This window comes from Pleurodeles waltl, chromosome 1_2 (assembly GCF_031143425.1).
Source record: "Pleurodeles waltl isolate 20211129_DDA chromosome 1_2, aPleWal1.hap1.20221129, whole genome shotgun sequence".
NCBI classification, from domain to species: domain Eukaryota; kingdom Metazoa; phylum Chordata; class Amphibia; order Caudata; family Salamandridae; genus Pleurodeles; species Pleurodeles waltl.
In genome coordinates this window covers 893672241-893696795 of record NC_090437.1, presented here as the reverse complement: position 1 = coordinate 893696795, position 24555 = coordinate 893672241, and the positions used below count along the sequence as shown (strand labels likewise).

The window sequence follows — 24555 nt, the reverse complement described above, 5'->3', positions numbered from 1 at the left end:
ACAGCCCCGATGCCCCCCAAGAAGATATTCCTGTGGCACCTGAGGGATTCAAATACTTGGGGATCTACATAACCAGAGACCTGCAAGAATTACTCCAAATGAACCTGACCCCAAAGGTTGACAGGCTGGAGAGGAATGTAGAACATTGGCTACAATTACCATTGACACTAATGGGTAGAACATTCTTATACACTGCCCGACTGCTTTACGTGTTCCAGAACACGCTAGTGGAGATTCCCAAAGGGGTCTTCCGAAAGATAGATCAGGCCCTTAGACCGCTGTTGTGGGGAAGGGAATCCCCCGTATAGCACTAAGGAAGTTTCAGAGGGGGGTCTATGATGGAGGACTGGTTATTCCTGAAGCCGGGTGTACTACTGGGCCACCCAGCTGGTGGTGATCAATGAATGAGCCTTCTCAGGACCTGAGGAGCCAGCTTATAGGGTCGATAGGGCAGTGATGGCTGCCTCGGGTATGAGGGGGTCCTATACTGCCAGGACTTCCTGACTCACCTTGGCTGTGGTACGGGCATGGAGAGAGGCACATTACTACCTTGGGGAGGAGGGTGTGGTGTCGGCTCGTGCCCCACTCTGGACCGGCAACTTCCTCAAGGAAGTGAGTGCGCTGCAGAGGTTCTCCAGATGGGCCTTGATTGGAATAGAACAATGCAGGACAATGCTGTGATATCTTTTGAGGACCTGCAGATGGAATTTGCCTTACAAGAGGCGGAAAGATACAAATACTTGCGATTGCACCATGCACTGCGTAGCCACATACTGATTGGGGAACACATCCAAGACACTACCCTACCTGAAGATAGGATCATTGCTGAGCCACTACCGAAACAGGCCGTTCAATAATTTATAGGAAGCTCTACAACTCCCCCAACCTCAATCAACGACTGCGGGTGGCATGGGAGGAAGACGTAGGCCCCATGGATGAGGAAGATTGGGCAGATGCAATGAAAAGCGCTAGAGAAACTGCAATTCGGTCCCGCTTTAGGCTGGTGCAGCTTTGGATACTACACAGGTCATACCTCTCCAGGGTGAGACTGCAGCAGATGGGGGGCACCCAATCAGATCTATGTGAGAGGGTGTGAGATGCCGGGGACATTCTATCACATCCTATGGACCCGGCCTCAGATACAATTGTTTTGGACAGAAGTGGTGGATGTGATGTCCAGAGTGGTGGGAGTCCCGAACCCGATGGACCCTAGGTGGCTACTCCTGTCAATCCCAGGAGAAATGGAGTGGAAAAAACCCCAAATGGTATGGCTGAGGTTGGCAGCAGTGGTGGCTAAGAGGAAAGTGGCCAGAGATTGGGATGCTCCACACCGACCGGGGGAGGAGGACTGGGTGGCGGATATGGACTGGTGCTGCGGGTCCGAGAGAGTGGTCTATAAAAGCAGGGGGTGCCCAGCAAAATGGGATAAGATATGGGGACAATGGTACGCAACCCAGGGCACATGAGCAGAAGGAGGGTGCCAGGGAAAAGGAAATGGGCACAAGAAAGGTAAAGATTGAATTTCTAACTATTGGCGGGAGGAGGGTAGGTAGAAGTGAACTAGAAGGGATCCGTGGACAAAAGGTCCTGGAAGGACTTTGGACCCATCACACCCGTTCATTGCCTATCATGTCATATTTCCATTGTTTACATGTATTGTATGCCACGCGGTGTTAAATAAAAAGATTTACAAAAAAAAGAAGTATAGCCAAGCACTAACAGCTAGGAAAAATGCATTGAAAGAAGTGGCCTGGTCCAAATTGCTACAGGCTGCCGAGACACACAACCCTAAGCAGTCTTGCAGTATGTTTAATGCACATATTCTTACAAATGACAGCATAGAAGAGCTTTTGTCTCTTGTGAGGCATGGATGGCACATTTTTCTACCATCTTTGATTTCGTCCGAGAGTTTTGTCAACCACACAGGGCGAACAAGGCCTGTATTCAAAATTTCTCCCACTAGATAGCACCCTCCAGGCCCTGGAACAAAGCAGCGGCAAGAAGGTTTCACGCCGGATGGGATCCCGGTCGCTGCCTTTAAAGCGTCTTGGAACCTATGAGGCCCCATCCTGACGCAGGTGTTAATGTGGCACTTGAGTGTAGGATCCCACCCTCTGGGCTATGTCTGTTATTGTCTCAATCTTTAAGGAGGGAGACAAGGCAGATCCAAAATGTTATCACCCCATTTCTCTCCTAGACTCCTTAGTGACGAGGAAGATTCTTCTGTTGAGGCGTGAGGGTTGACCATGAGAAAACTCCATACTATCAGAAGTGCAGTTTGGTTTTAGGAGGGGTATGGGTACAATCGAACCGTGAGTTGCTCAATGACAAGTACACCAGGGCTAAGATTGGTTCGCTTTATCTTAGTTTTGCTGATTTAAGTAGCACTTTTGATTTAGTTGAACATTCTATCCTTTGGTTTACTTTGATTTCTCTTGGTGCCCCAGAGGAGATTTTTTGTTTCTTGGCCCATATTATTAGGAACCTTTCATCGAAGGTTCAGTATGGCCCCAATAGGGAATGCTCTCCACTCTTTGGAGTGAAGAGGGGAATTAGACAGGGTTTTGTACTGGCACCTTTCTTTCTTTCCCCTTTTTTTTAATGGGGTGGATGGTGGTCTCCAAGCTTATGCAGGCCAAGGTACTCAGCATCACAGGCAGGCCTGTCCCGGTGCTGTTATATGGTGACAATGCTGTTTTATTATCTAGGACACCTAACTGCCTCCAGAAATTGATAAATGCATTTGAGGATTTCATGGATGCTAAGAAAACGTTATTAATAAATCCAAAACATTTATTAGGATCTGTGGGAAGAAGATGCAGAAGTGTAGATCTTTCTTTAATGGGGATTCACCTATTGTTAGAGCTAACTCCTTTTGTTATCTAGGGATTCTTTTCACGAGCAATGGCACATGATCTCACGCGGTCTCAAATGCTAGGTTCAAGATGACCATGAATTGCCAGGGGATGTTTAGGTTTTCACACAAATTGGGCAGTGAACTGGTTAAAGAGATGGTAGACATATATAAAGCTAGAGAACTGTTCACCACCACATTTGGAGGAGGTTTTTGGGGTTATACACCCAGCAGCCTCCTCCAGGTAGAGGAGAATTCCTTTTTAAAGCAGCTGTTATGCCAAGCTGCCTCAGCTTCATCAGTGATCATTCACAGGGAGGTTGGATTACAATTTTGAGAAGGTCTGCTCCTTACAAAACCCTTATTACTGTGGTTTTCTATATGGTCCAAAGCTGAAACTAGTTTTACTAAATCAGTTATTTCAGACTGTCTCGCCCTGGACCATATTTCAAACATCCCTTGGCTCTCTTACACTGGAGCGTCCTCCTTTAGTAGTTTATTCAATATTTCTGTTTTCCAAGACCCTCTTAAATCCCTGACCTTCGATAAAAGTTCCATCAAGGAATGTTTTCTTAATCATATCCAGGATCGTAGAATGTGTGTTGAGTCAAGGAAGTCGACTGTTGTTTATTATATGTCGTCTGCCCTAAAGGTTGGCTGTCAATATCACTTATCTGGTGTGACTACTATTCAGCACAGTGTTCTACTGACAACATTTTGTGTTGGCACAGCACATCACTCAGTTGCAATGAAGGCAGCAGTTTGCCTGAAAGCCGAATCCTTATGGGGACACACCCCTTCGTGTAATGCTTTTAAAACACTCTCAAATAAACGGACAACTCTCTCGCTTGCCATGATAACAAAGAATTCTGTAATATAAGCCATGCTTGGCTCTCAAATAATTCCTATAAATGATAATTGCCTTCCTTGCTGGCACATTCAAAAGTTATTACAAAATAAAGCGTTTACAATTGATATCATGTGTATTCCTTTCATATGGCCTCTTGCCAAAATGGGCTGCCAGACCGTACCTCAGGAATGTTCAGCAAAAGGTAAGCATGATTCTTCCACTATGCACCTGCACTTTCTTGCTAAATGACTGCAAGTTCCTGCTTTGGAACGTTTTTAAATGCTATGGAATTAAAACTTGCCGGCAAGCGCTAATCTTCTGCATGAGATCCCCATGTGACGCTGTGTTAAATTCATGATCAGGGTAGGAAGAATCCGTCAATGGAGAACCCTCCACCAGTCTGAAACAGCAAATAGCGCGCAGAAAGCAGATCCATCAGTTAGACATCCTTCTTTGAACTGCCCTTCGTGGCGCAAACTGGCTTCACTGTTTTAATCAAATGATGCTTGGTACAGTCGCTACAAAACGCTTGCCATGAGCAGGACCTTCTAAAAACATTTTTTTAGATGTTGCACGAAACAGCGCTCAGTGAATCATGTTTTATGCTCTTATTTTTAAATATGAGCCAATGACAGTAACTTAATGCCAGTCCACTTTGCTCACTGTCCATGTCAGCTTACACCTGGGGCTAATAGGTCATAATACCTGTTTTTACTCACGTTTAATGACACGGTTTTCTGCAGAGGTTGTACACTATGAATTCTACGCTTTCAAAATTGATTTAGCTGCCAAATGTTTTGCACGTTCTAGCATTTTTTTCTTTTAATCTCAGATGTAAAATACAGAGCCTGCTCTGTGCTTTCTACCTTAAGCTTTCCTAACTTTAAAAACATTTTGAAAATGAATTTTGTTTATTGTTGTTATCTAGTTTTAAAACCTGAACCTTAATTCATTTGGGGCGGCATCTCTTTAGTTTAGTCGACTGCTAGGTAGGCAGGTAAACACACAGCTACCAGAATAAGTTAAATGCTTTGTAATACCTGCTCTCTCTTCCCTCCACCCCCACTCCATCCTACAACACACGCATTCATCATATCCTCCACACACACCACTCCCTCCGTTTTTTTCAAAATGAACAGCACCTTTTCCCTTCACTATACAGTTCTCAGTGCCTTATTGTTAGTCCTGCCATCCTTGGCGTGGTATTGCTACAGGTTTTTTGCCTTCACTCCCAGGGGCGTGTAATTCCTATAGCCTGACACCCAAGACATATTGGTTGGGGTCAATGACAACAGGTTTTCATGTTTATTTTGTCCTTAGGACAAGTAGGCCCAACCATCTGCAGTATAAAGCCTTTGGCTGGCAGTTTATAGTACCACATTTTGTATAAGGGAAGGGCAATGTCTGCAGTTAAGGTAATATTTGTCTCCATATATTATTTGGGTGACACTCTAAGGAAATGTTGTAAGCTCAGACTGGACAACTAAGAGTTGTTCCATTATAAAAATGTGTACAGACGTTTGCAAAGTTTAACAGTATGAAGCTACAGATAATGCTCCCAGAGTGCTCTCTGATCAGATGCAAATATTTGAAGAAGCTTGAAAGCAAGTTTGATTCTTTGCTTTCAAAGTAAAATGCCCACAAAAAAAATGCAACTAGGAAAAAAAATGTTTTCCTAAACTACTTTGAAATTTGAGTACCATTTCTTTGAAGCATCATTTAGTAAAATATGTTGATGCATGCTACAATATTCATATTTGAAAATCAGTGTAATAATTTTTTACAAGATTATCGGAAACATGAAAATAGACAAGCATTGGCAAAGACAATAAGTCCGACACTGGTGGTCAGCCTTTTGGTTTTGTCAATGTGTGTCTTGTTTTGAAATGGTTTTTGTAAAACTTTATTTATGTGGGAGTTGCCGGGCTCACACCATTATAACAAACATTGGAAAAAAAATAAAATATATATTTTGGTCACAAAAAGCACACATTGCGCACTAGACCATATCACTGAACAAAGCTAAGCTGTGTGCAGCTACGCTCCTTGTGAAAGAGCAGAATGGCGCCACTCACAGAGAAGCCATCCGATAGATGGATAGAAACAATTGTAATAAAAACAAAGGGGCAGATTTAAGAGCCCCTAGTGCTTCCTTGCACCACATTAGCGTCATTTCTTTTTAATGCAAATGTGGCCCAATCATGCCAAAATTGCAGCACCAAATTTACAAGGTGGTGTGATGCATGCATTGCGCCACTTTGTAACCCTTTGCACTACATTATGCCTGCGCCAGACATAATGTATGCAGAGGGGAGCGTAACATAGATTTGCTAATGAGACTTTAGCTTTTACAAGTTCATTTTGCCCCAATCACTCCCCACCCAACTCTTGAAAAAGCTTTACTTCTGCCCTTTTCACTTGCAATTGTTCACTTTTTCTCAGCATAGGAAAAGATCACAGAAGAGGTGGTGAAAACTCGTAAAACATTCAAGTTAGTAGGTTTGCACAGATTTAAAACGACATTCCACCCCTGGAACTATTGCTCACTGCAACTTCCAGCGCCAGTGTGTGATCTGTGGAAAAGCAAAAGAAAGAAATTGCTAGTGCTCAGACCACACTATAGAAAGAGCCCTGGCATAATCAGAGAGGCCAATTTTCAGACCTCTTATATAGTGAAAATGCTGTCATAATGTGTTGGCACACTAACTGGCACAAAAGGAACAAGTGGATTTTTTTTACAGGACATGGAGATTTATAACACAGTCGGTCTCACAGAAGATATTTTGTTAAATTCCACACCCCTAAATGCACCACTAGTGTATAAGCAGCCACAATAAATTCCACACCCCTGACTTCCCTGTTTTTGCTCAACGTGTTTTTGTTGGCATTGCAACTGTGCACTTTACACTTGATAACCAGTGGTAAAGTACTTGTGCTCACTTCCTCAAACATGATACAATTGGCCTGCATCTGATTGGTACATTTAATTTACTTTTAAGTCCTTAGTAAATGGCACTGCATATACTCAGGGCCTGTAAATTAAATGCTACTGATAGGCTGTGGCAGTCATTGTGCCAACTACTAACGTAGTCATATAAAACAAGCCTCAGGCCACTGCAACCTGTAGTGCAGTGTTAAACTGCCATTTTGACTTGACAAAATAATCCTTTTGACAGACCTAAATCTTCCTTTTTAATACTTCTAAGTCACACCTACTGTAGGCTCTACCAACTCATTGGGCAGGGTGCATGGTATTAAAAAATTAGGACATGTGGACTTTGGTTTCACATGCCCTGGCCGTAAAATACGTTAAAGTTGTTTTTCACCGTAGTAAGGCTAACGCTCCTATAGACTAACACTGGGTTACTTTATTATTATATTTAATAAATGATAACTTCTGTTTGAAAACAGAAAGAAAATTGCTTCTTCTACTCATTTAAATTATATTTTGAAACTTTCTTCAATGGCAAAGTCAGATTTTAAGGTTCTGTTCTATAAAAGCAACTTTCAAAAAGTTAGCATTTTTCTGTTTAAACCAAATGCGCCCTTTCTGCGAGTGCCCAGGGTCACGTGACTGTCAATGGCTCACTTGTGGAGTTTAGCACTTTCACAACACTCCTGGACCTGTGGAAGATTCAGAAGGACTGCCCTGCTGTCTGAAGAAAGAAGGCTGGACCTGCTTACTTTGAACTCAGACTCCCCAGAAATGACTTCAAGAGTCAGTTGGCTAACCTCCTGCTTGAGCTACAGGAACACAAAAAGCTTCCAGAAGCCTCCCTGCAACTGCCCAGCTGGCCAGCACCAACTGGACTGCCCGAGACCTGCTTCTGTTTTCTGCTGGAGCGAGTCCTGATCCGCAGGAGGTGCCCCGAGGTCCAGAACCCTTGGCTGGTAGTGTACCCCTTCTGGAACTCTAGGTGAATATCCAGAAGTTTTCATTTGTTCACGACCACAAAAGGACTCTTAACATTGAGAATCAACCATCTGCAACACCCAACTATGTGAAGCACCAGCGGAGGCCTGCTCTTTGGGCAAAACAACAACCGCCTGCATTACCCACCAATTCGAACCACCAGCCGTGCCCTGCTCCTCGTGCTGACAACAACCTCTTTGCAATCCCCTCTAACACAAACCTCCTGTTGAGTAGGTCCTCATTATACTAATGAGGCTACTGGATTTGGGAGGCAGGATCGCCTTGATTGTGGGTACTGAGTACAAGTTCACACCATATGACACCTGTCGGCCTAATCCGGGTTTTCCAGCTAACTCACAGTGCCCCATCTCTACCCAAGAACAGCGGTGATTGTGGCAACGTGGCGCATGACAAGGAAGACTGCTCAGGGGAATTGTGGTCGATCATTTCTCATCCCTTTCTATCAGTTACATTAATCACATGCAGGCAAAGGCAAACAGAGGCAGAATATCGTTCAATAAGGATTTATTGAAGTAACTGTATCTTAGATAAAAAGGCATGTATTGCAATAACACACTAAAAGCAAAATGGAGACAAGGAGTGTGAAACACAAAAACAGTCCCACCAGACTGCCACTAGGAGTGATAAATGTTAGAGCACAGCATAATAAGCCCTAATGAGCCCTTCAGTTTTCCCCCTTGGGTAGACATCATCCCTCATACCTGAGCAAGGAAGCCCATAATCTAGAGAGACACCGTCCCCATATAGGCTAGGGATTTGGTAGTCTAAGCAAACAGCTGTAGCAAAGGCAATCAGCGTGCAGTCATGGTCATCTGGCTAGAATCTCCCTCTAACATGTTTGGGACAGAGAAGTGTTTTTATAATAAAACATTTGATATTCTAAGAAAAGGTCCCCAAGTAAGGATGTTTCAGTGAATGATGGAGACACAGCGTACCACTTTTGCCGGCAATTTATCTGACTGGAGCCTTGAGGAAAGCACAAAGTGCAATGCTAAGAACATGATGCTTTCCTAGGCGAAAGAACAAATAGATATTGAAAATAAAACAACACCGCAAATGTGGCTAATGATGGAAAAATAAAGCAATACTGAATAAAATGTAACTGGGCTAAAGTGCACAACGACAGGCCTAATATGCTAAAATAATGTGTCTAAAACATGGCTAAAATAGCTATACAACACTCTAGCCAAGGCACCTGGGGCAGACCTGGAGTCTTGGGCAAACTCCTCACCAAGACAAACCATGTCTCTGTATCTGACCCAAGCTCATTCACTGTGTGAAATTTGACTGAGTCCAGCACGCCCACATACCCGTTAGTGCTGGTTTGCACTTTTTGGTGCTATTTTCACTTAAAACTTTAAATATTCCTAACTTCGGCTCTACTTGAATTGTTTTTTACTGTCATTTTATTTATTAAAATTTTACTCTATTACTGCTAAATTGGTTTGGGATTTTCCTCGTATTGTGTTTTTCATGTTACTACTGATTGATATCTGCATAAATTCTTTATACATTGCCCCCAAGTTAAGCCTCACAGCTTTTGTGCCAAATTACCAGAGGTTTAAACACAGGTTTAGTTAGTGACTTTTGTGGTTTACCCTGACAAGGATTATATTTTTATTTGAGTGAGTGTTCTACTCTTCTCAACTAACAACTGAATTTTGTGTACCTATAAGGTTGGTTCCACAACGCTTCAACCCACACACGCAAACATGTACTTAAACACTGGTAACGGAAACAAACACATTTTGAACAGTTGTCCAAGTTGGGGGAAATCCAGTGATTTGTGATTTTTTTTTTCATTCTTGATTTGTGTTTTTTGTACCATTGGAGAAGTAGTTTTGCTTGCGTAGACATTGCTAATCCGGGCTGATTTTTTTCTGGATGACATTTCAAAAAATGGTGGATATGTTGCAGTGATGGTGTAATATTTCATGAACCATCAGAACTATATACTTCATTTTGGTGTCAAAACATAGGTTTTGGGGGTCAAGTAGTCTTAAAGAGACAGAAAATAACTCCTCAGAACAACCCTTCTGCCGTTTTCCAAAATGGCGGCTCTCTAGTGATGTGTTTTAGACATCAATTTGGTAATTTATTTTAATATTGTTTTTGTTTCAGGTTTTATGCTGATTCAAATTCGTAAACATGACTGAAGCAGGTGGTAGCAGAGGATCTTTACCTCCTGTCAGAGTGTTGCTAACTACAAAATCTGAGGACTCCTTCAACAAAGAAAAATGTGTCCTATGCCAAATTAATTCAAAAGAAAATCTAGCAACTGCAGCTGGCCAGAAGAGAGTTTGAGATGCTGCAGAAATATGGCAAGATGAAGTTCACAAAAGACTGAAACTGATGGGTGAAGAGGATCAAGTATTTTGTCATTGTAACAACAAGTGCTACAAGTCGTATACAATGGAAAGATCCTGGAAACAATCGTCAAAAAATAGCAGAAACCACAACAAGAATCGGAGTCTTCTGAAAAAGCGACAACCAAACCCAATGCCCATCCACTTACAAGATCTATGGCTACCCCTCGTCCACCTCCAACAACTGATTGGGGAGCAGAGGATCTTCAATGTGTTATCTATGGTTTAGCCAGAACAAGGGCCAAAGGGATTGACAAAAGACCAAAGTACAGAGTATGTGAGTGTCAAAGAGCAAACATGTTTTTATCTGCAGCTTGTTTCTTCCAAGATGAAGTATTCAGCCTAGTAGCTCATCTAAACAGTGAGGTGAAAGTATTTGCAGCAGATAGATACGCCCACCCAAACTACATGCATGTAAACATGTATAAAATACGAATGTACAATGAGCTCCCACCAAAAACTTAACCAGCACCCTTCAGTTAAGTTTGCAGAATTAAATGAAGTTTTAAAGCCACTCAAGTGTTGGCTCCGGGTTCATACTCAGTAAGATCAGAGAAATAATGATCAACACTGATGAAACTGTATTGATCCATAATAATGGAATTAAGATTTTTCTAGTGAAAATGTACAATGACAGAATTTGTTTTTGTCAGTTTAACAGACTGATGAGCCACTTATGATGTTCCCTGCTGATTTGACTCCTGAAGTTCTTGCTGCCAAAATAGGATCACAGGATGCACTAAAATCAGCAGGAACCATTTTAAGAAACTTTCTGAAAGATTTAGATTTTGGACTTAATGACATATTTTGTGATGCCCCTGAGCTCTGCAAATCATGGGGGTCAACAAGAATGCCTGATGATGTCTTAACATTTTTTTTACAGCATTGTTTAATATCAGCAAAGCAAAACTGTTGTAAGCTAAAGTTCTTGAGTTCAGAACAGAAGTAGACAACATTGATGATGGCTTTGAAGATATAAACGAAGAAGTAGAAGACAATCCCATGAACCGACAGGCTTATGCTGTGTAAATGTACTATATTTTGCAAATCAGGTTTTATGAATTACATCACAACAAAAAGAAAACTCGGCGACACACAATGACTGCCCATGCAATCTACGACAAGTGCAAAAGTAGGGAGCTAATCACTTCAATTAAAAGGATTGGTGTATCAGCAAACTATAATGACAGAGTATGAAGCAGGAACCTCTTAGCAGCTCATGCTGCAAAATCTTGTGAATCTGACAGCACACCACTTCCAAGTCACTTTACCAGGAAAGGATTTACAATTGCTGCTCTTGATCATTTTGATTTTGAAGCCAGCTCTTCTTTGTCTGGAACATCCAGCACACATGATACTGCCAGAGTGTTATTTTAAGACTGCACCAATGAAGTAGCTGCTGGAAAACAAGCTGTCAGCTGTAGGCATAAACAAATGAAGCTGCAAACTTATAACCCAACTGCCTTGCCAAAGTGTGCAAGATCACAAGCCATCAACACGTCCCAGTCTACCAGAAAGTTTCAAAGTGGCTGAAGAAATTGATCTTCTTCTACCTGATGCAGTGGTCTGCAAAGATGATTTAACCGATTTCATCATATCGCTTACTCAGTACGGACTAAAGGATGAGGATTCACTCCCTCTTTGGGCTGGAATTCATGCTCTGATCTCCCAGAACACCGTCTCACTGAAGAAGGTTGGCTTTTTACCATTAATGCCATCTCCAGTCACAAACTACGCATCAGTATATGCAGCTCAAAAAATTTCCAAAATGTGTGTGCTGAGCTAGAAGACCAGCCTATCCTGCCAATTTTCTGCTATGAATGTGTTTTGTGAATTGTAGCTTACATTTTTATTAGCGATCCAGTAGAATTTGATGAACTGTATCCAATGATGGGGGTTTTCTACATGACAAAAGTTGCATTGCAGTGTGCAGGAAGTTACATCAGTGGATGTGGCATAGGTGATGCACTTACTGAGGCTGAAATCTCTGGAGGCAAACCTGTCCAGGAAGTTTTGAGTGGAACTCGTTATGTTAGGTCGTTACAAGGTATGCTCATCACATCTAAGGCGGCAGAAACATAGTGTTGCAATGCTTTCTGGAACAAGAATGACAAATTAGGTTTTGCATTTATCATCTCAGAAGTGAACAAGGTACAGGGTGCACTTCATTTAAAATACATAATACAAATCCAGGCAGTGTTTAATACATTCAGTTCAAAATCAGAAAACCTGAAAACCAAGTGCGTAGAGTTTGTCAAAGAATGTGAAGAAAACTCAGAAATTTGCACGTACAGGGGAAATGTTTTACATATGATAGCTCTAGTGAAAAACTTGGTACATGCTGATCTGGAAGGTAATTGTGAGCTGCACATGAAGACTGTGAGTCACTGATTACTTTGTAGCGCAAATTTGATTGCATAAACTATCTGAGATATGGGTCCTGGTATTTGGAAAGAGTGAAGAAGCTAGTGGTAGAAAAAACATGCCTCAACAGAAAATTAATCCAAAGACATTTTGTGATGAAAGACAGAGAGGGAAGGTTCAGTGCTGTGGCTCCAGATTTGAAACTGGAACAGATGATCTGGAGATCACAAAAAAGCTCCAAGGGAATTGTTGGTCAGACACGGACAAGTGAATATACTGTTCAATGGCAGCTAGTTTACCATGAAGTCCTTTCTATTTGCAATGTTTTCAAAGAGGTAACAGATTCAAAATTAATGGACCATTGTGAAACTGTTCATCACCACAAACTTGTGGGAAAGACAGGGGAACCTTTTAATAAACATGTTGACAGCCTTCTTAGTTTCATGCAGCAGTAAGGAAATGCCCTTTGACATGACTGAGCCTGTGCGACTACACAACTCTGTAACCAAACAATATGTTGATAACTATAAGGACATGTTTACTAGATGTCCTGGAACATGGATCGAAACAGTACCCAGAACTGAAGCAGGAGAGATTTGCATTGAAAGAGAAAAAGCTGTTTGATATAATCACTAAAGCTAAACTTCCACGCTATAAGTGCTATTTTAAGAGTTTCATCCAACCAGCCACTACAAAACAGGTTAAAACAACCAACAACTTTTGCAAGCACATAAAGAGATGGATGTAGCAAATTAAAGCGGTGAATTTATCAAGGACATTCTGTAGCATGATTTTCTTCCAAATAATCCATTATTTGATGGAGATGCTGCAACGAAACCAGTGAAGCACAAGCTTGTACAAGAGCTCGAAAAAAACCTTTCACCTGAAGAATTTCAATTCGAAAAGGTGACCTCATTGAAAACTGATGTGGTTGTGGACTATATGTCACAATTACTAATGGTCAAGATTTCATCCATGTAAAACTTTGGAAAGGTCCTTCAGACTGTTCTACAGATATTAAAGTCAGTGTGCACCTTGCGAGAACTGCACATTGTCTTTGACAGTTATCTTGAACTACCTGTCAAAGAATTTGAGAGAATCAGACGAACAACTAGCCATGCCTGAATCAAAAATTCAACATATATACCTGTGCAACTTGATGAATTCTGGTCACAAATATGGAACAAGATGAACTTTAAGATGTTAACTCGCCAAAACATTGCTGATGCTTCAGTGAACACTGAATTTCCAATTATTGCAAGTGGGATGATTGTCAATGAGTTCGTTCTGCAGAGTTATATTCAGAAGGTACGGGCCATATTGTTCAAGAACATAAGAGCAAACTGGAGAAAGCTGACCGTCGTGTTGTGCAACATGTTCAGTGGGCTGTTCAAAATGGTTCCAATCGAGTCATTATACTGTCACAAGTGTTATTACTGTGCTACTTAGATTTGCAGCAATGTTCATAAGTCAAAGATTGTCAGAGTTATGGATAGGTTATGGTGCAGGCAAGAAAAGAGACCTCATCCCGCTTCATATTCGGTACAAGAAACTTGACCAAGAGATGGCTAGTGTTCTTATCAAGGCACATATTGTTACGGATGATGACACTATGAGCAAAATTGGAACAAAGCTTTGAGTTTTAAGTGCTGAACCTGCAAAGTTTCTAAAAGTATTTGCTGAGACAGAAGAAGAATGTGACTTCAAAGATGTAGAAAAATACCTTGTGCATGTGTGGAAAATGAATTCTGACTGCCACACATTTGATGATCTTCGGTACAGTGAGTTCCAGAGATCAGAACCGCTAAATGACCTTCTACCAACATCATATTCTGTGTGTGGACACATTAAAAGAGTGTTCTACTTGATCAGAAGATGTGCAAATGTTTTGGATCATGCATATGTACAGAAAGATTGTGTGAATTTGGTTGGGAAGATATTGATGGGGTGCTAAAACATGACAAAAGTTCTAAAGCCTCTACCCACAGAACTTACACTACTTGTACTTGCAAAACCTGTGCTACAAAAAGATGTCCCTGTTGATATGCTCTTATCAAATTTTCAACATTCTACAAGCGATTCTCGAAACAAATAAAGTGAACTATGAAAATGTATCTAAAACAAGAGAGATAAATAGTATTTTTTTTAATTCATATTCAGATCATAAACATTGTTTGGTGTATACATAAAAGGATAAAAAAACATTAATATTTGTTTCATTTCTATATATGTCTCTTCTTCCTCTATTATAGCTGGTATATTGGAAAATGGTGGAAGGGTTGCTCTGAGGAGTCTGTATAAGACTACTTGACCCGCAAAACCTATGCTTTGATAACAGAATGAAGTATATAGGTTTCATGTTTCATGAAACATTATGGGTCTGATTACGGTCTCCATAATGACAGGCCGCAGGGGTAACTGCCAAATTAGGAGTTTGGCGGTTTGGCCAAAGCCAAACTGCCGAGCCTCCACCCGTCCTGCCACATTACAGCATTCCGCTAGTGGTACCACGAGGTGGGAGACCATCAGCATTTTTCTGCCAGTCACAAAGCCAGAAAAAGCTGGCAGTTATGCAAGGTGGTGACAGGAATAAGCATTCCTGTCGCCAGGATACACTCGCACTCACGTCCACATACCCCCACACATGCACTCACGTACTCCCACACACCCCCACTCACCCACGCACTTGTGTCATACACCTCCATTCACACTTACATACATACACAAACACCGCACTCATGCACGCATTCACGTCTCCCTCCCCCAGAGCATACATACATTCACAACCCCACCTCCAGCTCATACATTCACTCCCCCAGTGCATACATACATTCACATCCCCTCCCCCAGCACATACATACATTCACACCCCTCCCCCTGCACTGCATACACACACTAACCTGCCCTCCCCCTCCACTTACACAAACACTCACCCCCCTCCCTGTCCACTTACATATACATGCACACGCTTACACGCACTCACCCCTTCCATCCGCTGAATCGCACTCATGCACTCAATTGCTCACACCCGCACACACGCACTCACGCCCTCCCATCCACAAACACTCACTCAACCCACCCACCCACCCACACTCACTCACCCCATCCACAAACACTCACTCACCCCCACCCCCATTCACTCACTCACACACAGACATGCACCCACAACACCCCCCTAACCCCACATTCACGGCATTCACACACACACCCTCCCTTGTGGGACGATCCACTTACCTCGTCCGTCGAGGAGGTCATCCGGGATGGGATGGGTCCTGGGGCTTCCACCGCCGGCAGTGCCTCGCCATCTGGACACAGCCACACAGTATTACGGGTTGTAATACGGTGTGTGGTCTCTTTTTGCCATGGCGGTACCGGTGGCGGTACCACTTCTGCACCGCCGACCACCAGCACGACTGGTCTCTGAATTCCACCCAATTTCGGGCGGAAGTAAGAGATCAGTCGTATTAGGGCAGTTTTAAGACCACCAGCACTGGCTGGATTTTGGCTTCAGTGGTCTTTGTAACAGACCGACAAAGTCGTAATGAGGGCCTATATCATCACTACAAGACATTCACCATTTAAAAAAAATGTTGTCCAGACAAATTTGGCCCAGATACCCAAGCTACATTAATTTTCTAATGATCCAAAAACAGAAATAAAAAATAAAAGTCTCTGGACAAAAATGTTTTTATGGGGTTATATGAGGGGGCCGGGATTATGTTGGCCAGAACCTGCATGGCTTGCTTTTGGTCTTCTGTTAGGCTGGGAGACACTACATTAATAGACTGGTGCCTGATGTGTGTTGAACATATGTTCTGTAGGCAGGATGCATGTGGTTGCCTGGAAAAAAAGAGTGGTGCTGAGCTGCACACAAACACAAACTAATTGAGATGCTACTTAAATGATGAGGATGAAACATACAGGGACACATCACCAGCTCCAATGTAAGGAATTTGTAGCCTAAAATCCTCAGATCCTACCTTTCCCCTAGCAACAAGTCACGTTTAAAGCCATTTGTTGCAAACTGGCACCCTCTTACTGCAATCTGTGGTGGAGCCATAACACATCTCACTTAAATGGCGCTAATTTAGCACCAACCCTTCACTAAATGAAGAAGGCCAAAGCTTGTCTGGTAACAACACAGGAGCTATGAGGAGAGCTAGGTAGGGTCGTGTATATGTCAGGGGATATAACATGATTATGTTGCTACAGTTTATCTACGTGTCTCCTCTTGGGTGTGCCACAATTGACAAACTGGTTGTAGAAGTAAAGATTATGAGGATTAGTCGACTACAATCTGCCATAATGTACCACCTATGCTTCACATACTGTGAGAAAGAAGGGTGGAGTGTTGTAACCTTCTCCAAGGCACTAATCTGCTTTAAACATAAAGTGAAGCAGAAGAAAGGAATATGGGTAAGCAGCAGCCGTGCACATACTATGCAGGCCATTAACGGCATTAACATCAATGTTCTTGAGCACATTCTGAAGAGAGATTTAGATCTAGAAGTAAAACAAGGAGGTGATGAAGTAATATTTAAAACTTTTGAAGAAAGCATTTTGTGTACCAGGTGAGATAGTAATTGATATGACTTATGTTTAATATGTCTATTGCATTGTGATATACTAAAACACTTCACCTACACCCCGAGTGCGGACCTAAAGATGGTACTTGCAAATGCCCTTTGTGAATTCCCAAAGCAGTAAACTCAGACGTGTGGTGTAAGTTTGGACCAAATGTCTAAGTTTACCTTCATTAACTGGGCTCATGATGTGAGACTGGCTCTACTCAAGTAACCCAAAACACTTGATTCTTTGCATGCTACAATACCATGGACCAAAGAGATTCTTCTGAAAAGACTCAGTGAATGTACTTGGATGTTTGGCATTGCTTTACAATGACTTTGCTCCTTCCTCCATAAGTGAAGTTTGTACCAGATCAAAGGAATAATCAATATGAAGAGTAGCTTACAGTGCTGCTCCAGCTTTCTTGATCTCACCCCTACTAGTCAAAATTTACATGCTCACACAGACAAGACATCCAGGCCCTAAACCGTGGAAGGTTTTGAATTTCAGTAGATGAGCAGAGCCTATTCGTCCTATTTAAAAACAAACTTCTAAGGCTGGCATCCTATTAAACACTTGTGATGACGACAGCAGTGATACAGTATCACCACACAGTTTCACCTCTCATTTGGTTGGCCTTTGTTTACCATTTTTTGTGCAGTTTTGGACTTCTTTCTATTCTTTTCACTGCTCTGTAGTAGCTGCAAGATGACACTTTGTTACTTTACAAAACTACTGCTGACCCTGCTCAGGCAGTTGTAATGACAACAACAGTCTTTTATTTAGATATGCAAGCAAAGGATATGAAGTGACCCACTATAATCTAAAAAGGTACCATTCACTGAGATTTGTTAAGTTCAAGCATACACCAACAGTATGGTTTCTTAGTGCAGGGCCTATTCTATAGGTAAAAAAAGAGGGCAGCAACAATTCATGTTTTATGGATTTCCTAAAAACAAAGTGACCATTGATGGAAATATATGGAAGACATTTTGGCAATGTATTGCCCTCTGCTTGGTCCTTCTTAAATTATCATGCTTGAAGTAGAAGGGCAAACATTTCTCTGTCATGGGCCAACTGGGTGGCGAGCCTCGTTTGATCTGAAAAAGTTCCACTGCCCTATTTTATTAGTCAGTCCAATATTCTGAGGGCCCATAAGTGGTAAGTAAGTTTATTTAGATTAAGAAGCAGTTGGGCCCCTTCACTCTGACCCTCTGAAGACATAGTGGAAAACAGCCTGCCATTTCCGGGTTTCATACTACTGATTACGGTCTGATATGAGCAGTCCAGGGCATTCATATCCTTTGTGGAAACTCTCAGAGAGGGAAACTTTGATCTGAAAATGACAGGAGCTTGACAATGTACACCCATGGCTCTGAAAACCGTTTGTCATTGATCAGGGTTTTTTTTAACAGGTATTGGACAGAGGTATTTGGCGGAGGTTCTTTGCAAAGTCTGGTGGGTACATGTATTCAAAATGTCTGTATTTAAGATGCAATTATTTTTATACAAGTCAGGGCATGTATATCCTTTAAAAGAAACTGAAGCTACTAAGGTTGCAGTTTTTGCCCAGCCTAGTGAATCTCTGGGTATTGTTCTGTAGTTAACAGTAAACCAATATTTTTCAGCAGTTCGACCTGGAGGTGGGTATACCCAGTAAATCACACCTTGGCTTGATGTTTAAATGGATTAATACAACCATGTTCTACAAAAAACTGCTTTGCCGGTTGCTTCTTTATATATGTACTCATACCTCAAAAGTAGTCTGAGGCCACTTGAAGGCGGATTTTAACTCTTTACAAAAATCCTAAATAAAATGGAGTTTATGGAGTTTGGGGCAAAAACTTCATGTACCCTTCTAGGACTCTCGTCGGTGGAATTATTTGAGAAGATTAAAGTGAAGCTTTATATGTTAAAGTATACCAGATCTAAAGCATTTGGTGAAAGCTGAAGTGGATATAAAATGACGTTACAAAATGTATGGAGGATTGTGCTCCAAAACGACTTCATAAATCTTTAATGTCAAATGGTACAAATAACACACAATCAACAAGCTTCACTTGTCAAAATTGTATAGGAATTTAATAACATTTAACATGAACTTCGGAATAGGTCCCCAGAGATGGTATATGACAATGATTGCCAGATGATTGTTTTTCAATTTGCACTGGCTCACAAACAAAGTCGAAAACGTTCTGGTTGGTATTTAAAGCCATTTTTATTTATTTTTTCAAATATGCTTGCTTAAGTAACAAAACACATCATAACAAAGTTGTGAGTTGAATATCAAATCATTTATGAACATTAAGGTAACTGAATAGTCCAACGCTTCACGTTAACAATTTTAAATATAGTTGTGAAGTGTCCTAAAGTATGTAACAAATCTACAAAAAGAATTAGAGGAGGACAACAATACTTGCCAACAAACCTTGAACCTATACATATCAGAGGTGTAAGAATGGGGCTTTGGGAGGGGTGGTGACCACCAGTAGCCTCCCCGCCCCCTTGGGGTGATTGGGGAAGTGGTGCAGTCCTCTGACTGCATGGTTTTTGAGATATTTGGGCTACTGAGTAGCCCGATGGATATATAACCTGACATTCTGTAGGGCCAGCCACCATTTTGCCTTGGTGACACAGTGACTGGTACAAGGGGGAAGCTCTTTTAGTGTTACAGGTAGTGCTGGGTGGTAGTGCAGTAAAGCATTAATTAGCTTTTTGCTTCATTACGTTTATACTGTGGGTGTATCAGTGTTTCACGTACCGTAGGATCTCGGCTGAGGACAAGGTGGCCCAGGCCATGGGGCTTCTGCAGAAGGTTGGTTGGATGGAACGTCCGTGGGCAGCAATACGGTCGTCCGGCACTTAGATCATCGGGGTGGAGAGAGACTGCAGCAGCAGTATTTGCCTACTCGAGGTCGCACCTGCCCCCTTGATCGACCCAGCTAAGGTGAATGGGTAGGACAGCTCCCATGTCTAGAGAGCATACCCAGGGGAGAGAGGTAAGGTGTGCGGGCCATCTCTGTCCACCAGCATTGGCGTGCACCAAAACTGTCTTGCTGTCAGGAGCCGCATGAAGACGAGGCACAGAATGTGGGTGGACAACCGCGAGGGCCTTTGTCATGCGCTGAAGAGGCCTTGTGTATGCGGGCGGGATAATTTACAATGCGTGCACATCAGCAGGAAAGGAAAGGTAAACTGATGGAGTCTAGGGGATTCCTCGAGGGAGTGCTCTTCACTGGAAAGTAGAGATAAGGAAGGATGTGGAGTTGTGAGGGCCAATTTTAACAGCATGCACAAGCTTGGAGGGGGAGGGTGGGGAATATACAAAGGACACTGGTACTGGCTGCTAATGTAGAAGAGGTAATGAGCAGCAGCAGTGATGTTGTCAGTGGGAGGGTCAGTGGTCCAATATAGTGCTGGATGAGGCCGGGTAAATAGATAGGGCCCCAGCTGGGGTGCGGGCTCAGTAGGAAGTGAGCCCAGCCTCAGCACTGGTTGCTGCCATGCTTATGTCGAACGAAGATGAAGAGGAGGCACAGGAGTGTGCTTTGGAGGGGATTCATTTGGGTGAAAAGGGAGTTAGGGCATCCAGTCCAGACAGAAGCCCCCCATTGGAACTTTATGGTACCGTTGGGCAGACTAGATGGGAGCAAGTGGCGACAGTTGCGGTGGTAACATAGTAAAGGCACAGGTTAGTCCCCATATTCAGGGACCAGAAAGGTTAAATCTGCTTCATCCTGGGGGCCAGGGCAAGGGAAGTGGGTAGTGCGGGACTAAGTCATGGTTTTATCAGTATGGGGGTAATACCTGCACAAGGACTGCTTTTCTTTGTTGCATGATACTGTTGCAAATGAGCTGGCAGACTTGGGGAAACTTAGGCCCTCATTACAACCCTGGCGGTCGGTGATAAAGCGGGGGTAATACCGCCAACAGGCCGGCGGTAAGAAAAATTGAATTATGACCACTGCAGAAACCGCCAACACATACAGCCACTTTAACACTCCGACCACCACGACGGTAGCAACAAACACCGCGGCGGTAACCGCCAACAGCCAGGCAGAAGACAATGTACCGTCCACTGTATTATCACGCACCAATCCACCACCTTTTCCGGGGCAGTACCAACGCCATCAAAAGCACGGCGGAAACAGTACACAGAAGGGAAACGACTCACAAGGAAGAACCACGACGCCATGGAGCCCGAACTGCACATATTTCCAATGCTGGTCTACCTTCTCCTACACCAGGAACACAAACAGCGGTGAAGACGACCCCTGTGAGTACTGCAACTAGCACACAAGGGAGGGTGGGAGGAAAAAGAGAGTGACACACACACGCAACACCCCCACCCCCAACACCATACACACAAGCAGATGCAACAACATCACATATACACCCCGTAACCCTCAGGAATAACGCAAGGACAAAAGGAATTGAGTAAAGTGAGTGTAATATTACAAATCTAGATAAATATGTCCTTAAAGCACTAAACAGTATGTACAATATATATAAAATGGAGGGACAATGCCCACTCCAAAATGTCCGTGGCCCAGAGGGCCATAACACATAGGCCAAGGCCACACTTGACTCCTGCCTCAATACGGAGAGAACACTGCAGAGGCATCAGGTCGAAAACACACAGGCACCTCGGGGTTGGGGAGTGGGGGGGCACCTCAGCCGGAAGATGGTACAACGCCACTGCTCCTGGAGGGGGGTACATGTCCTCTTCAATGTCCTGAGGAGTGCAAAGCCACAGTCCTTCAAGTGGGTAGTTTGCCCACTGCTTGGTCCCGGGGAGTGCAAAATGTCACAGTCTCTCTAGTGGGTGTGCTGCCCACTGCTTGGTCCTGGGGAGTGCAAAGCCACAGTCTCTCTAGTGGATGGCTTCTCCACTGGTTCTGGAGGGGTCCCTGTGCCCAGTGTGCTTCATCCTGGCAAGGAGGGAGTGAGTAGATGCCTTCTTCCACTGGTTCTGAAGGGGACCTTGTGCCCAGTGTGCTTCATCCTGGCAAGGAGGGGGTGAGTGGATGCCTTCTTCCACAGGTTCTGGAGGGGGCCTTGTGCCCTGTGATGCTGATCCTGGATGGTGTAAGGTCACAGTCTCTCACCTGGGTGTCAGACCTACAGGTATTGCAGGGGCCAGGATGCACTACAGCCCATGTAGTCACGACTACACACTGCTCGCCAGCTCCTCAGATGATGGCAGTTGCGGGGCTGGCGGGGGTGATGTCAGTGGTGGAGGGAGGCTCCAGCCCTTCCCCTGCAGCTTCGGATGGCTTCCCACTGGGGCTGCTGCTGCTGGCAGTGGGGCTGCTGGCGGTGCAGGTGGCGGTGCTGGCAGCGGTGCAGGTGGCGGTGTTGTCAGTGGTGGGGGGGAGGCTCCAGCCCTTTCCCTGCAGCCTTGGATGGCTTCACACTGGGGCTGCTGCTGCTGGGAGTGAGGCTGCTGGCGGTGCAGGTGGCGGTGCTGGCGGCGGTGCAGGTGGCAGTGTTGGGGGTAGGCTCCAGCCCTTACCCTGCAGCCTTCGACGGCTGAAGTGCCACGGCTGGTGTAGTTTCCCCAGATGCTGCTCCAGCCCCAGGCACTAGATCCATACTGCCTGCTGTGTCAGTTCCCTTTACATTGGCCTTGCCGGCTGTTGTCCCTCTCATGCAGTTGGCAGATGGTGGAGCCTCCTTGCTTCTGCCAGCTGGTGTTCCGTTCCTGCCCTTGCTGGCAGGTGGTGCCTCCTTCTCCTTGCTGGCTGGTGTTCTCTCCTTACTCTTGCTGGCTGGTAGTGCCTCCTACCCCCTTGCTGGCTGGTGGTGCCTCCATCCCCTTGATGGCTGGTGGTGCCTCCGTCCCCTTGATGGCTGGTGGTGCCTCCGTCCCCTTGCTGGCTGATGGTGCCTCCTTCCCCTTGCTGGCTGGTGTCCCCTTCTTGCCCTTGCTAGCTGGCAGCCCCTTCTTGCCCTTGGCAGGTGGTGCAGGCACCCTGGCTGTGCTGACGGGTGCCTCCTTTGAGCCTCTCACACGTGCAGTAGCTGCAGAAACTACAGTGGCCATGGACTGGGTGGCTGAGGTGCTCGCCTGGGTTCTGCCCACCCTGGCCCGAAGTGAAGGGTGGGGGGAGGGGCAGGGAATAAGTCAAGGGTGGAGAGGAAAAGCCTTTTAGGGACACTGGGGCTCAGAGGTTTGGGAGTGGATGAAGAGGGAGTGGTGGTAGGAGGTGTCAGTCTGGTGTGTTTGGGTGCAGGTGCATGGGCTGGATGCTGTTGTGAGGTGGATGGCTGTTGGGTGTCTGAGTGCTTCAGTCTGTGTACTTTGGGAAGAGGGGGCACAGACACAGTGGAAGCGGACAACGGGGACATGTGCATGGATGTGGGGGTGGTGACTGTCAGTGAGGGGTGTGTTGTGATAGGTGTGCTGGTGATGGAGGTAGTGGATGAGGATGTAGTGCATGCAGGTGTGAGTGGAGACGCAACTGGGAGGGAGGTGGACGAGGAGGAGGAGGGGGACACAATGGAGGCAGTGGATGTTGTTGTGTCTGCATCTGGATGGCGTTTGTGTGAGTGCCTGTGGGATGAAGTGTGGTGCTTGTGTTTGCCTGAGCCATTTCTGTGTGTTGATTTGGGTGCATGCAGGTCTGAAAGTGTGCTTGGGATAGACTGGGGTTGAGGGGAATGGGACTGGGTAGAGGAAGTTGGAGGGGGGAGGCTAGAGACAGGGACAATGGCTGCTATCAGTGAGTTGGCCAGAGCCTGGAATGCTCTCTGTTGGGCCGCCACACCAACTGAATGCCCTCCAGGTATGCATTTGCTTCTTGAAAATGCCCTGCTAGACCATATATGGCATTCAGTATGGTTGTCTGCCCAACAGAGAGGGATCTCAGGAGGTCAATTGCCTCCTCACTGAGGGCAGCAGGGCTGACTGGGGCAGGGCCTGAGGTGCTTGGGGCGAAGGAGATGCCCACCCCCCTGGGTGAGCATGCACGGGAAACTCCTAGAGGGGCTGCTGGGAGGGCGGTGCTGGTACGGGGTTGGCGGCTTTACCTGTAGTTGGGGTGGGAACAGAGGTATCCACCACCGCCAGGGAGCTTCCATCGGAGGAGGTGTCGCTGTCAGAACTGTCCGCTCCTGTCTCTGTCGTGGTGCTCCCCTTTGACAGAACAAAAGGGGGGGAGAGACATAAGAATACACTTGCTCAATGCCAGCAACAACACTACCGTTGGCATACACAAATCACAGGGAACAGCCCTATGCACTAGGCCATGCACTACCAGTTACAATGCTAGTCACCAGGCCATGGGGTACAATGCCTAACGCCATGAGCTGCACACCTGAAACCCACAGGACCCTGCCCAGTAGTAGATGCCCACTAGCATTATTGGGGTTGGAGTGTGTCTGAGTTTGCCCATCATGGAACCTATCCTGCCATGTTTGCCCTGGCCTAGGGGCACCCACAGACCCACATCCCCCACTCAGGTAACACCTTAATGCGTGCAAATTCATGATTCAGAATCTGTACTCACCCCCTTGTGGCTCCTGTGATGCATTCAAGCGCCCAACCAACTCCGGATAGGCCACCGCCAGGATGTGGAACATCAGGGGGGTCAGGGTACGACGGGCACCCCTTCCTCAT

General features: G+C 44.6%; 1 protein-coding gene across 5 annotated transcripts in view; it reads right to left on the bottom strand.

The window, feature by feature from the left end:
• Nucleotides 1-24555, bottom strand: part of TLR3 (toll like receptor 3) — a 292328-nt gene that overhangs the window by 9422 nt on the left and 258351 nt on the right. Inside the window, exon 5 of one of the 5 annotated variants that reach the window (XR_011194199.1) lies at nucleotides 11978-12100. The exons of the other annotated variants lie outside the window; for them this stretch is intronic. The gene's annotated coding sequence lies outside the window, so the exon portion shown is untranslated. The remainder of the gene's footprint in view (nucleotides 1-11977; nucleotides 12101-24555) is intronic. 5 annotated transcript variants of the gene reach the window in all.